At 36.0% G+C, this 15,634-nt stretch overlaps 1 long non-coding RNA gene and 1 other non-coding gene across 5 annotated transcripts in view; both read left to right on the forward strand.

Annotated features, from left to right (window-relative positions):
- The window catches only part of LOC103278869 (uncharacterized), a 115,945-nt gene extending 110,712 nt beyond the window's left edge, over window positions 1–5,233 (forward strand). For 2 of the 4 annotated variants that reach the window (XR_010006803.1, XR_010006802.1), the window contains one exon: window positions 2,505–5,233. This is a non-coding gene — a long non-coding RNA (uncharacterized LOC103278869). The remainder of the gene's footprint in view (window positions 1–2,504) is intronic. The other 2 variants (XR_010006800.1, XR_010006801.1) reach the window with 2 other exon arrangements.
- mir135-2 (microRNA mir-135-2) lies at window positions 1,104–1,197 on the forward strand. Its single transcript, NR_129852.1, has one exon. It is a non-coding gene; the product is annotated as a microRNA mir-135-2 (primary transcript).
- Window positions 5,234–15,634: the final 10,401 nt, after the last annotated feature.

Here is a 15,634-nt window from a genome sequence, read left to right on the forward strand (position 1 = left end):
TTTGAGATTAATGAATATATAAATAAGAGTTTCGTATGCAGTCTGTAAATCATTTGCATGTTTTATGCATGATCATTTAATTTATTTGTGTTCTTCCTTTCATTTATCAGTTTTCTGCTCTCACTTATCCTAACCATATTGTGCAAGATGAGAATCAGGATCTGATAGGCAGTCAGAGAATAGTAACAGAAAAATACAATGGAATAGACATTTGGCAATAAACGTTAACTGCAAATTAAAATCAATACTAACACCAGGGTTATTTTGCTAAGGTTCACATTAGCTATCTTAGTGAAAGTACTGATTTTTAGCCTTGTTGTACTTTGGATATTGCTCCTGAAAGCTTTGAATTTAAGTTATTTTATTGACTGTCTCCATGACCTGAGACATGTATTCCAGCCTGGCCAATTAGTAGCATCAAGAATACTAATTTCAGATATAAATTAGGGTATTCATTTCAGGACCTATGGAGTCCTAGTGTGATTGTGAAAATTACTGTATACTTTCTTTATTGTCTAATATGATTGTAGAGGAGATATGGGAGTTATCATAGATTGAGATCCTTTCAGATGCAGAGTGAGATTTTCCCTGTAGAATGTTTCTGACCTTTGACTTTTGCAGCATTGTGCTTTCATTCTCATAGAAGCATCTCTGTAATACTCTCAGATGCTATAGTCTGTTGACAATGCTGTTGTCTTAACTTGTCTGATTCCCCTCCCCAGCAAATCCATGTTTCTAGTGGCCCCTTCTCAGGAGCTTCCATGGGAAAGTTTGAACAGAGTTTTAGAAGTTTCCAAGGCAATTGTCTTAGTTCTCTTGTCTTTCGTATGTGTCCAAAGATGTCTGTTTCAGTGATATTTTCTGTGGCGTCCTGTCTATTTGGTGAATTCCATGGTTGTGTGTTGTGCCTGTCCCCAATCTGTCTAGCTAGCAACCTCTCTGAAGCCTAAATTGCTGCTAATTTGTGATGTAACTATTGTGGTGTGTTTTTAATCATCGAAATGTAGCTTTAAAATGTTGAGTAATGTAGCATGAAATTCTCAGTTAGTTTGGAAATGGTTGTGAAATCATGTGAAGAAAATCAGTATTGCATCTGATCAAGATAAATTCACTCTAGTGTTTTATGGCTTTTTATTCCTATGTGATAGTAATAAAGTCTCATGTAGGGATGGAAGCCATGAAATACATTGTGAAAAATCATCAACTAAGATGAGCCATCAGAATAGAATCATTATAGTGGTTGAGCTGCTAACGATTATTGGAAAATGATGTAGTGTCTTGTTTTGTTGACTTCCATGCTTGCACTGGTTATTCATTGCCTCACCTCAGATTTTGAAGGATAAGGGAAGTAGCTTCTAACCAACTACTTCATCTTTTAAGACAGCATCTAAGTCATATATTTTAATACATTTTTATTGTTTTGTTATTAAAGATAACACTGTGCATGAAACACTGACTTTTGTTAACAAACAGCAGCAAAATCTATGACATTTATGAATGGTCCAGGTTTCTTTACTCCCATACTTTGGAAGTGATCCAGTTACTGCAGTAGAAACGAAGCAACAGTTCCAGTAGTTCTGCACTGGAATGTTTTTTATTGAAAGTGCATGTTCTCTTTTCCCAGAGATGACCTGAATTCTGGGGGTTAATAATCCTGGGCAAGGAAACAGTGACATTGGAAAGGAAATGAACAGCCACACCACTGTGCTAGTCTACATGGTCTTTCTTTGATATCACTATTGGCATGGCATGGGACCTAGCCATGTTTTTACACTGCCAGGATAATGTTTGACTCAAACCTGCATCTGACTGTGTTCATAATATAATGCCTTAATATTGTCTGCTAGATTTGCAGTTCTTGTTCTTTGTAGTTATTCTGATGATAGTATATTTCTGAAAATATTAATCTGTCCTGTTAGAAGTCTAGAATAGGGATGTGAAAAAATCCTTTGTTTTGGTTTTGTTGCCTTACTCCGAATCCTACCTTAATTTCCTTATCTTTTTTCAGATTGGATGACATGGTTTGCATGGCAGTTCATGCACATTTTAATACATTTTCCCAAATGTGTACACTTACTTGACTGTTTTACTTACTATACAAATGTTTATCATTTGACTAAATTTTATGTACATTTTTCTATAGTCCATATTCTAGCCATTTAAATTTATAAATTATGCATTGTTTTGTAAACACTTCATTCCTCCAAAATTCACTTTAATCTTCTCAAATGTGCAAATTCTCAAAGAAAGGTACATTTATATTTGTAGTAAGTCTCAGGGAGAGCAAAACTGCGATTTTGTCAAGTTTACCAATCTGATGAAGATATTTTCCATCCCTAGTTTAAAATCGTTTTGCATCTACTTTTGATCTTTCTTTTTTTCTCTCACAGTCTCTCATTTTTCAAGTTACATTTAATAAAATTAGGTTTTATTTCTGTTTTCTCTTATTTTCAAATGTTACAATTTGATCTTCTCTTTTATCTCCACCTCCCTTTCCATAATAGACGGTTCTGCTGATGTAGCACCATAGAGATAAGTAAGTGTTTGTTATTGCATAGCTCAACAGAATTTAGATTCAAGTTAAATTAGGCATTATTTGCATAATTGTGTTTTTACATTAAAAGAATAGCAGGACTGAGTCAACACGGCCTTCCAAAATTATCCATCCTACCTCTGGGTGGTGAAGCGGGATATTATGATAAATATTCTGTGAATTAAGGTGGAAATCTGCAGTAGTTTTTGGTTTGGAAATTAAAATTATTTCTTAAGAATTGTTAGATTAGTTAATACTGGATGAAACCTTATTTTCAGTTGGTTCAGGTAGATGAAAGACAGTCATGAACTACGATTGTCAGGGAGCAGTAGGGATGAAGTCTATTGTCGACATCTACAATATTGAGGTCTAGATCCAATGTAATCTAAACTTAAGTAGATATACTGGGTCAATTTAGAACTTGGTAAGTCAACATTTATATGGTCAGTTGATTCAATGGGTCTACTCTCACTAGGACTAACCTTTGAGTTTAAGACCAAATATTCAAGTGCCATCAGTATCAGGAAATTTCCCATCATATTCATGGGCTACAAAATTGGGAAGTCCATTTGCTGAATATTCCCCAGGAGAGAAATACAATTTTCCAACAATTTTAAGAGTTCAAATAGTGCAGGGTTTAAAAAAAAATGGATCAGCTTCCCAAAAGAGAGATATGGAGGGAACTAGTCTGATAAATTCTGTAGTACAGGGATGAGGCAGGAGACACAGTAATAACTCTTTCTTTGCATTTTTTTTTATTCAGATGCCATTTGAGCAGAAGGTTTCATTGGCAAAAGTAATCATATCTTTTGTTTGGCAAATAGCAACTTTAGGAAAATAATTTTCATTGGAAAAATGGTTCATAAGGGGAATAGTGCTACAATCCCAATTCAGTTTAGAGTTTTTCCATGGTTATACTTCGTGCCTTAATTATCAAACAAAATTAAATAGACTGCATGAATATAATTGCATATTATCATATTTTCTGATCTTAGTCCTTCAAATAAGCACAGCATGAAAATGTGCACCAACCATGGCATCCCTTTAGGAATATGACCACTTGTCTTATCGAGCTGCAGCACAGGTGTGAATCCATAAAAGGTTCTGTCCCATAAGAAGGCACTGGAAGTTACTACTGGAGGCTGAAGCTCTGTAATCAGTTGTTAATATTCCTGTCAAACAGTGATGAAAGGAAAGCAATAGTTATGTTTTACATTAATTCATCCACTAGGGATGGCAAATTCTGGCCTTTTCACTTCTCTGCTTTCATATTTTTAAATCCAAAGTTATTTCTGTCTTCGCATGCATTTTATAAACAGAGCTGGCACAGTAGAGTGGTTTGAGTGTTGGACTAGGACTCTGGAATTCCAGGGTTTGAATCTCTGCTCATTCATAGAAACCCACTGGATAACCTTGGGCTTGTCATGCTATCTTGGCCTATGGCAACATTTCTCAAACTGTGCTCCTCCAGGTGTTTTGGACTTCAGCACCAGTCTTTGATCATTGTGCATATAGGGATGAAAGATTGTGCATAAGAATTATATTAGAAAACCTTTTTTCTCTCTTTCTCATGCAGAGATTCTCAATCTGTTCTTTAAAAAAATAGGCTTATTGACTGACAACAAAACATGATGAGAGCTGCTCCATTCAAATGAATTGTGAATGCATTTACAGACAAATGATCTCCCATTGTGTCCAAGAAGAGAGATGCAGCATATGTGGTCAAGAATGCAGTCAAAAATCTTAACTACTCAACTATTTTGCCTTTCAGCCATGAGGTTGTTTATGTCCATTAAAACCAGAACATAATGCTCCCTTGTAACTAGTACACCATCTAAATTGTTCTTTGAATTTGTGCAGCCAGAAATCACCTGTGTAACATTATCAGTTAAATAAGCTACTAAGCTAGCTCACATCTCTTTTTATCATTCAGACTACTCAGATGAATCCGCTAGCTACCTATATACTCAATTGACAGTGTACAGATGGAAGTGTAGAAGCAGAGATGGAAATGTGTGTGTGATGTTCTTGTTCTGTATATTTTCTTCACAGCCCATCTATTCACTACAGAGAATGGAACTGGATGTAGTGCAAACAGAACTTGGAGAACTATAGCTAATGGGATCCCTCAGTTGTTATGAACAGTAGAAATGATAGCTGGAGAATGATGAAAACCATTGTACAAAAAAAAAAAACCAAAACACTTTTTAGTGTTGTGTGTGTACATGTTACACATTGTGGAGATTTTCCCTGACTTGATCAGTGCCTACAGCAATTGTTCCCCATTATCTATTCCTCCTCCCACCCCTCCCATTGCAGTGACCTCCGTCCCTTGAGTCGAAGACATTCATATATATTTTTGGAAAGGATATTTTGAAGACATTAATAAAAGAGGCACAGATTTTGGAATTAAACTATGAGTATGATCTAAAAGGTCATGCATGTGAACAGAGTAAATTATCAGGATAAACTGTAATCAGTGAACTTGTGTATCATTACATATCAAATCTGGGAGTAGCATTGTTTCTCAAGTAAAGAGGGAGCTTATTTTATGATAGCCTTAGCAGTAGGCTACCTGACATCTTGGAGAATTAAAGAAATTGCACTAACCCTGTGAAAAGAACAGTAGACAAAGTAAACTCTTTGTAAATGTTTTTGAAATTCTGTAAGCATGATAATAAATACAAATTTAGAATCCTGCCTGGTATTCAGTCCATTTTTTGTTTTTATTGACAAGTTACATGATTTGTGAGATATTAACAATATCTAGAAGATCAATTATAAAAAACCTTGAGATTGCAAACAGATTTCACAGACTAAAGGTACAGCACATTTTTCAAGTTCCACTCCTCCATACTTCTTGTACCGTCCTGTTTCTATCCAAAAAATGGGAAAGGTTGCTGATCATTCACATTTTCAAAGGTTGTTTGTTGCCTCTGAACTGTTAAACATAAAGGCACATTTTCAAAATGGTGTGAAGAGTTCTAGCTACTTTGGTGATGCAAGGGAAGCAAAGCAATGCTCACATTTAAGAAATAATTTGTTACATTACAGTGTGTCTGACAGGTAGCTGGTCAAAAGTTGGGTCTCTCTGGCCCCAATGCCGTCTTATTCCCTCTTACAAACTTTTCTTGGATCAAAATGGGCAATACCATCCCAAGTGTTTTCTCAAATAGAGGAAAGACCAGGACAGGTGTGTAAAAAGTAAGAAACAACAACAACAACAAGAACATTATTATTATTATTATTATTATTATTATTATTATTATTATTATTTATGTATTTATTTTATTCTTGTATCCCACCACCATCTCCACGGGGTGGCTTACACATGGCACAAAGTGCCAAAAACAGAACATAAGATAAAATTTAAAAATAACAGGTGAATAGATATATTAACAACAACTTAAAACTCAATTAAAACAGTGCTTATCCAATGGCAGTAAGCTATTGTGGCTATGCATCATGGGATGGCCTCCATGGGACTCTGTTTTGCCAACATACAAAGAAGGTAAGAAATTGGGGGAAAGTTAAGATGGAATAACGTCCCTAGTTTTCATTTAATTCTTGGTTCTTCACTGATCAACATGAATAACTAAGTGAAAAAACACACTTGCAATGCAATATCACACACCTGAATTTTCAAAAGTGAAGTTCCATTACATTCAATTGGGCTTTCTTTCAAGTAAATAAGTATTGAATTAAAGTGTATATATATTTTAAAAATGGACACACAATTTCTATCCCTGGTCTAAGTATATAATTTTATACCTGCTAAAGTTCTAATCTAGTTTCTGATAAATAACCCATCCTAAACTAGAATTCCACAGAATGATAATTGTGTAAAGGGTTCCAATTCAGTCTTTCAAAACTAAAAACTCAATATTTAGAGAATATCCTTGAAGGAAATACACATCAAAAATGTACCCAACTTTGACTGCGGCAATGACTTCTGCAAAAGGAGTGAAACATTGGCGTGGTGGCAGGGGGAGATAAATCTAAAGAAAACCTATGGGAAGATTCTTCTCAGATTTAATACAGAGGTAAGAATGAACTGGCAATATTACTCAATTTGTAGAAAGATAAAATTTGACAGTGGTCATGGATAGATTTTGATGCATCTCATGGTTTAAATAGGTTTCCTTTTGAAGCTACAAGAATGGAAGTTGGGACACTGGACCACATTTCATGTGGGCCCTGGGATTCAGAAATGAGCAGGCAGGATGGTATCTTTTAGGCTTTGTTTTTGATAATAATAATAATAATAATAATAATAATAATAATAATAATACATTCTTATAATTTTTTTCATGACTTGAGGCAGGTTACAACATTAAAAAAACACATGATCATCATAAATATGATCAGAAGGGGATGGAAACACTACTCTTAAATCATGGGGCACATTTTACCAAATCAGTTGTGTGATTTAAGGAATATATTATGACTGGCTCCAAGGACCTCATCAAACTTATCGTTTTAGCATCCTAGGATGCTAAAGGGACAGCCCAGTGACCGATGGGTATGCTGCCCATTACACAACATCACCGGACTTCCTGTTGAAGTCCTGCCTCCAACGGAAGAGGATGTTTCCCTCCTAACATGGGAAGGCTTCTGTGTTGTGTACCACTTCTATATTCTTGGAGGCTGGCAAAACGGCACCGGGGGGGGGGGGGTCCATGTGATGAGGTCATATATCAGTCTGAGCTGAAGCAGCCCATTTTTCGGAAGGTCTGAACCAAACTGGGTGATTATTGCACAAGCCTAGGCAAATCATGCATGGGGTTATCACATTCTCAGAAGTCCTTTGTAGGTTAAATTTTTTTATCTGGGTTCTAGCAACGCAATGACACAATTGCTGCATATTGCTTCGTCTGCCTTAGGGGTCACTAGGTGGGGTGCAATGAATTATTCAAATCAAGAAATCAACACAGAAGTCATTTAAGAAATGACCTGAATATGTGCTAAAAATCTCCTCTTTCTACTTCCCGTATCATGAATTTTTCTGCATTTGGGTACTATAAAAATGACTGAAGGGATCAGAGCTCTGCAGATGGTAAAGAGATATAGTTTGCAGCAACTAAACCATGATTCAGGCCCGGTCCAACGTTGAAGCAGCTGAAGCCACCGCTTGGGCCACATGTCGAGGCCTTGACAGCGCCCCCAAGTAATTATAGCGCTGCTGGTGTTTTTAGAGGTGCCGCGGCACCACCGCCATTGGCTCGGGGCTTTGATCGCTCGCGCGGACACACCACGAGAACTCGCAAAATCTCGCCAGGCCTCAAAAGAACAGCTAGGCCTTCACAGCTGCCGCAGCTGCCACCGCCATCGCCGGTATGTGTGTAGGGGGGGTTCAATTTGGGGGGGGGCTCAGCCCTAGGTTCGCCTACTAGGCGAAATTACCTAGGGCCGGGCCTGCCATGATTGCCTCCACAGGTAAAACATTGCCTCTCATTTCTGCTGCTCTTTTTCCTGAAGATTCTGCACAACAGAAGAAAATTAGTTGAGCATATGCTATCGAAGCCAAGAAGTGACCTAATTATATACATTCTGAATGTGTGCAACCATGTTTTCATTGGTTTCTGGGAAATTTCCAGATGTTAATAAAATGCTCTGAAAAAATATGTCTTCTTAAATTCTTGGTTTGGCACTCTCACATACAGCCTCCAGAGAAAAGGTGAGTAATATCATTTCTGCAGATATATGTTGAATATGTAAACTCACCTGGTTGCACGTCACAGGTCTCCACTATTTCTGTGGCTGTTACTTTTGACTTTCTTGTCTGAAGAGATGGAACAAAACACTATATATCATTAAAGCTAAGAATAGGTCTAAGCCTATTTAATGTCTCAACAAAAGATTGCTTAGAATTCTAAATGAAACACCAGGTGTATTCTTTAGGACAAATTGTTGTTGTTGTTGTTGTTGCTATATAATACTACATATTATTAAATGATACTGCATGCCTTTCCTTTCTTTAAATGTTGAGATGTTTAAAGAAAGAGTACTATTAAGGGTTCTTTCCTTTTGAGGAACAACTTTATTGCAATATTTGCTTCAACTAAAAATAATAGATGAACTAATGCAAAGCCAAACATCTCTAAACCCACAGTAGATCCTAACATACTATGCTTGGACACATTCTATTACTAGAGATGGATCCAGATTTGGAATACATCAACCCTGTAGAATTAATGCAGTTTGATGCCACTTTAACTGCCATGGTTTAACGCTATGGATTGCTGAAAGGTGTTGTTTGGTGAGGCACCAACACTCTCTGGCAGAAAAGTTTAAAGACTTTGTAAAATGTGATGTTCAGAATTCTACAAAAGGGTAGATAATTACACAACATAAAAAAAGAAACAAAAAGAGACATAGATATGCATTAACTAATTTATTATTTCTGTAGATGCAGTGATATAATTTAAATAAAAGACATGACCCCTAGACTCATCTGGGAGCCTGTTTCCAGCCAGAGCCTATTAAACATCAAATTACATTAAGATTTTACAAATTAAGCACCAAAACATCATGTTTTACAACAAATCAACAGAAAAAGCAGTCTCGACTGTGCCCCCGTATATTTTGCCCCCAAAATGACCACTTAATTCACCTCATTGTTGGACTGGCTCTGTTTCCAGCCCATTGCAGAGCAAAAGTAGAGTGCCATCTTTCTCCTGGCATAATATCAGTTCCATACTAGGAGTCTGCACCACTGGCTCTCAGCAATGGTTAGATAACCAGCCAATTATTGGTTAGAGGGAGAGAGGCCGTCCTATATAGATCCTATATAGATCAGACCGACAAAGTTTTGTATTCAAACCATTATCACAATAAAAAGCCTTTGCTCCTGGCAAGCCATTCCAGTTTTTGTAAAATTTGTCATATTCATCTATGTGCCTGCTGACTTTGCTGAATTTAAGATACTAATTCTTATATGCGTCCCACACAATTTGTGGGGCGACATTTTCATTATCATTTAACTGGAAATATTCTTTAGTTAACTGCTTTAAGTTTTCGATATCTTGCTTCTGTTTAATCAAATTATTATCTAATCTCCAATTTACTCTATGGTCTTTCTTATTTATTGACATCGTTATGGGACGCATATAAGGCGGTGGCAAGAGGCTTCTTTATACAACAAAAAGCAAGGAAAAACAAAATCAAAACCCAAAAATTACGATCACTCCAAGAAGAACTAGAGAAACTCGAGCAAAGATTAAAAATAAACCCTAAGGAAACTAACATACTCGTAAAAATAAAACGATTACAAAAAGAAAGGACCAATATACAATTAGAAACCCTAGCCAATCAATTAAAATGGATGAGACAAAACTCATTTGAAAATGCAAATAAACCGGGGAAATGGCTTGCCAGAATAATTAGGAAAAAGAAAAACAAACAACAAATTATTAAAATCAGTGCAATGGAAAAGGAGGTGTTTACAGACGACGAAATTAAAGCAGAATTCCTGAATTACTATAAGAATTTATACAAGAAAGAAATAGTTAACCCAGAAGAGATAACAAGTTACATATGCAGACAAAAACTACAAAAAATATCCGATACCCAAAGACTAATCCTGAATAAAGAAATTACCGAAGAAGAAATTAAAAAAGCCATCCAGGACTTAAAATCAGGCAAATCACCAGGCCCAGACGGCTTTATAGCCGAGTTCTATAAAATTGAACAAATAGAAGTAATCCATTTTTTAAAGAAAATCATGAATATAGCATTAAAGGAAGGTAAAATCCCTGACTCATGGAAACAAGCAGAAATAACTCTAATCCATAAAGACGGAACAGACTCGAGTAATGTAAGGAATTATCGGCCCATATCATTACTGAATAACGATTACAAAATTTATACGAAAATCCTTGCTGAAAGATTTACAATTTTTTTAAGAGACTGGATCTCAGAAGACCAAGCAGGTTTCTTACCCAACCGTAGTACTAAAGATAATATTAGAATTATTCTGGATGCTATAGAATATTATGACCAAAACCATCAAAAGGAAGTGGGATTCTTATCACTAGATGCGGAGAAAGCCTTTGATAACGTCAATTGGGAATTTTTCAAATCTTTATTTGCAGAGCTAGATATGGGAATTTTCTTTCAAAACGGGATAAATGCAATTTACTCTAATCAATTTGCAAAAATTAAAGTCAATAATGTGTACACTGATAATTTTGTAATACAAAAAGGAACAAGACAAGGCTGTCCGCTCTCCCCCCTAATTTTCATATTTACGCTAGAAATTTTGATGAGAGCAATAAAAGAGGATAAAAACTTAATGGGCATTAAAATTGGAAATCAAGAGCTAAAACTACGCGCCTTTGCCGACGATGTTATATGCATATTAGAGAATCCCAACGAGACTATCAAGGACTGGCTAAGAAAGATTGAGGAATTTGGAGTATTAGCGGGTTTCAAAATAAATGCTAATAAGACAACAATACTTACAAAAAATATGACAAAAAAGAAACAACACGAACTAAAAGCGACCGCGGGATTAGAAATCGTCAATAAAATTAAATATTTAGGCATTTGGATTACAAATAGAAATAATCAACTTTTAGAACTAAACTATAGGACAAAATGGCAAGAGATAAAAAGAGACATAGAGGGCTGGAAGCATTTAAAGATATCACTCATGGGAAGAATAGCTATAATTAAAATGAACATTCTGCCCAAACTGCTATATTTGTTCCGTAATATCCCCATTATTAGAGGGAAAAAACTATTTGTCGAATGGAACCGGGAAATTAATAAATTCATCTGGCAAAACAAAAAGCCAAGAATCAAATTCTCCACTATGATTACACCCAAAGAAAGAGGGGGCTTCGATGTACCAAGTCTACAATTATATCATGATGCCTGTGCGCTAGAATGGACAATAGATTGGGTAAAATTAGAAAAAATTAAACTACTAACAATAGAAGGATTTAACTTGCGCTGGGGCTGGCATGGATACCTATGGCAAGAAAAAGAAAAAGTAGATAAACAATTTGGAAACCATTTTGTAAGATCAGCCCTAATTGGAATCTGGAAAAAGTATAAGAGATATCTATATGAAAAAACCCCCCTCTGGTTCGCCCCTTTAGAAGCCATACAGCGGAGATTACTAGGATGGCAAAAATGGCCCACGTATAGAGAAGTCATTAAAATAGGTAACATGCCGGGAGTCGCACCCCCCTTAAAGGACATAGAGGAAATTAAAAAACAGTATAAGAATATTACATGGCTCCAATACTATCAATTAAAAGAGTGTTATAAAAGAGATAAGGAAATTGGCTTTAACATAAACACTAATTTCTGGGATATTTTACTTAAAAGAGAAAAAAAATTATAACACTAATCTATAATAAAATACTAGAATGGAATACGGAAATGAACATAATTAAAGACTCGATGCTAAACTGGTCTAGAAATATTGGTAGACCGATAATGTTGGACGAATGGGAAACTATTTGGAACAAGAATACGAAATTATGTTACTCTATTGAATTAAAGGAGAACTGGCTAAAAAGGTGGTATATAACACCCAAAAAATTAGGTCTTATGTATAAAGATAGTTGCAAGAATTGCTGGCACTGTGGAAAACAAGTGGGCTCATATTTTCACATGTGGTGGGGATGTAAGATAATTAAAAAATTTTGGTTAATAATCCATAGAGAATGTAAAAGAATTTTTAAAGTTAATTTTGAATGTAAACCCGAATACTTCCTTTTAGGCCTATATAATTTCAAAACAGAGAAAATTGATAACCCAGAAATAGGGAAAGAAATAGGGAAAAATAACAAACAGAAACTATTTATTTACGCTATCACTGCAGCTAGAATAGTACTAGCCAGAAACTGGAAAGAAGGGAAAAATCTCAGCAAAGAAGAATGGATGGAAAAATTATTGGACATCAGAAACATGGACAGACTGACCTTTCTTCTTAAAAAATCTACGGGACAACCAATGAAGGAAACAAACTGGATACTCTTAGACAACTACCTACAAGAGACAACGTTCTGATGTGAAACATGGACTGGAAGTTAGAAGATCGGAAGTCTCCCTCTAATCCCCCTCCTCCATACCCCTTTCTACCCCTCAACCTTCCCCTCCTCCCAGCAGAGCCCTCCCCCCTCCCTTTTTACCACCTTTACCCCCACACCAGCCCCCCCTTCCTATGTTTCCCCATATCCTCCTATTATGGAAACCTTGCTTTTTCAGCCCACCCCCCCCCTCCCCTCTTTCCTCTCATTCTTTCTCCTCCCCCTCTATGCCGATGTTAACCACCAAAACTTAATAAAAATTATTTTTTTAAAAAAAAGATACTAATTCTTAATGAACAACTTCATCTCTTCTTCAGATTTCCTCCCTTCTTGCGATTCTTTTTTCATATTCTGAACAACTTTTCAAATAAAAGATGCCATCAAGCAGAGGTTCGTTCACTATTAAACAGAACACATGGTTACCCTAGGCTGGGCAGCAGTCTCTAGGGATAGAGCAATTTTGAAGATTCCGTTTAAGTACAGTTTGCTTTTGTAATATCTCTAATAGCCTTATATCATTTCTCCTCCCATATTGTAGCTGTGTGATGGAGAGAGACTAGAAAATATTGGCTGTTATAGTGAGATTTATGACTCATTCAGTGAAGGAATTTCTTTATTAATGTCTCAATATCTTTCCAGAATACCACGCTAGCATATGTAAGGATGTATAAAATATATATAATAAATTTCAAGTATAGCGGATTGAATGTTCTTGGGTAGTCCTTGAATTTCTCAACCAAGTGTCATACAATCTTTTGCACATTGTCTCAATGGGCCATGCAAGTTTGGGCTCTGTAAGTAGAAGCCTCTGGATGTATCTGGCTCTATTTACTTAGAATGTGGAATAAACAAACATGTGAGTCCTGATGCAGAATAAGAATATAATGGAATGGGTCAGCAGCACCAACTGCTGCCTGAATAATTATTCTCTAAAGACTAATTATGGTTCCCTGATAAATTCCACCACAGCAGGCTATGCTTGCAGGCATAGAGTCTCTCCAGATGAAGCTCTCTTGATACGCAACATATGCCTCACCTCTAGTATTTTACAGCTAACTAATGGATTGTGCCTACAGCCCAGAGCATTAAGAAAGGAGGACGGCAACTTGGGAAGCAAAGTGACACTAAGAAAACCAAAATTAACTAAATGAAAAGAAACAGAAAAGGGGAGCAGGAAAGTGGCAGGATATTGAAAGAGAGGAAAGAGATGTGTGTGTTGACATGATATGAGCTGTCAGAAGAATGATCTAGCCAGAGAAAGAAAAGGAAAACATGGTTCTGAGATTATATGTGTGCCTTGATGGCAGGAAACAACAGGAAATATAGCATAAGAAGTAATGGGAGAAATTGGGTCTAGAAGAGCTCTGTGCCAACTGTTTTTTTCTGTCTGAACCCTGTTTGCAGTGTAGATAGACAAGGGATGGGCAGGAAAGTAGTTAGCCAAGCCTAGAAAAAATTACAGTGTCCATTCAGACATTGCATCAAAATGTGTACAAAGTTCAATGGACAAGTCTGTCTACCTCTACAAATGTTCAATGTTTATCATTTTTCAAAATACATATGTTGATTTGTTCATGCATTCAGTCCACTAAATTATGTGTGTTATTGTTAGCACGTTGCTGGAAAAAATACTGGCTGAAGATGAAAGTAAGCATACATGAAATGCCAAACAAACACAAAACTCTCACATTAGTGCTCACCAATAAATGCAAGGTATTATTATTATTATTATTATTATTATTATTATTATTATTATTATTATTATTATTATTATATACCCCTTTTATCTCTCCCAAAGGAGACTCAAAGCAGCTTAACATAAAAGCATTAGCATACAATTAAAAATATACAAATATACAAACATTAAAATGAAATTAAATATAATCAGTATTTTAAAAATCACAGTTAAAATCCATTAGGTAGTCTGTTCTTGATCCTGTTGACCTTTGTAACCACTGGAAGACATGGCAGTGGTGATATAGCCGTTGGGACAGCACGAGGATATATGTATTGTTAGGGGATTCTGAAAGATGTAGTCAAAAGGAACTTTCCAAAGCCCTGCCAAATGCCATGAAAATGCTAGACTCTTTCACACAGTTCTGCTTTGTTCTATTCCATTGCAGTCTTTTTGTTCATTGAACCAGGTAGAAGAACTGGGCAATCAATTATTCCTGTAAAGAGCTGCAGCAACTATCAGATGTTGAGATCTGTTACATTTCTTCTTTGAACCATCAGCCATTTTGCAGGGCAATTTTCACATAACCCTCTGGTGAGAAAATATGGACACAAAACAACATCTCAGGCACACAATATGAAGCGAAAGCCTTAGACTTGGGGAGATGTTAGGTCACTACTGCAATGCGAATCCTATGAATACTAAAGTAGTTTTTACAAGGGAATCATTTGATGCATTGTCTTAAGGAAAACTCTCCATGTCTGGGAGTAATGAGTATTTAGCTAGCAAGAGCTAATGTTAGTCTGACAACAAAATATATGGCTGAGAACAGCAGCAAAAGCAACTGTGTAACTGTTTCCTTAGGTGAAATAATCTGCTTCCAGATGAAAGTACAGCTGCAAATGATTTGAAAACTAAATTGCATTTTTACATCTGCAGTTATGCAGAAAATGAATCATTAAATAATTGCTATTGTGACACAAGCTTCCTGTTACAGTTGGATTCTTGGCACAATTTTCACCTCAAGCTACTCAGAGATCTACCACGTTCTTTAATTTTCTGATTGATTAAATGGATGCCTTGACAATTTGGCAGAGCTTTGAAATTACCACATAACAAACACATTTTTCATTGGGATTCCACTTCCCTCCTGTCTTAAGTCAGTTTCTTTAGAACTGATAGTACTGCAAACATATTAGGATTCTATGTGAAAATTAGGATTTTATTTCTGTACTTAATTTCAATGTTATGCTGTCTGTAAAAGAAAAAAAATAAAGGGAGGGGAGTTCATTTTGTTACAATGGATTGAATGTAATTTTCTGGTGTTGTTACATAGGTATGAAGGAGATTACCTCAAAAAGCAAGCTTTTCATATCTACATCA

The sequence above is a fragment of the Anolis carolinensis genome, chromosome 5, assembly GCF_035594765.1.
Source record: "Anolis carolinensis isolate JA03-04 chromosome 5, rAnoCar3.1.pri, whole genome shotgun sequence".
NCBI lineage: Eukaryota > Metazoa > Chordata > Lepidosauria > Squamata > Dactyloidae > Anolis > Anolis carolinensis.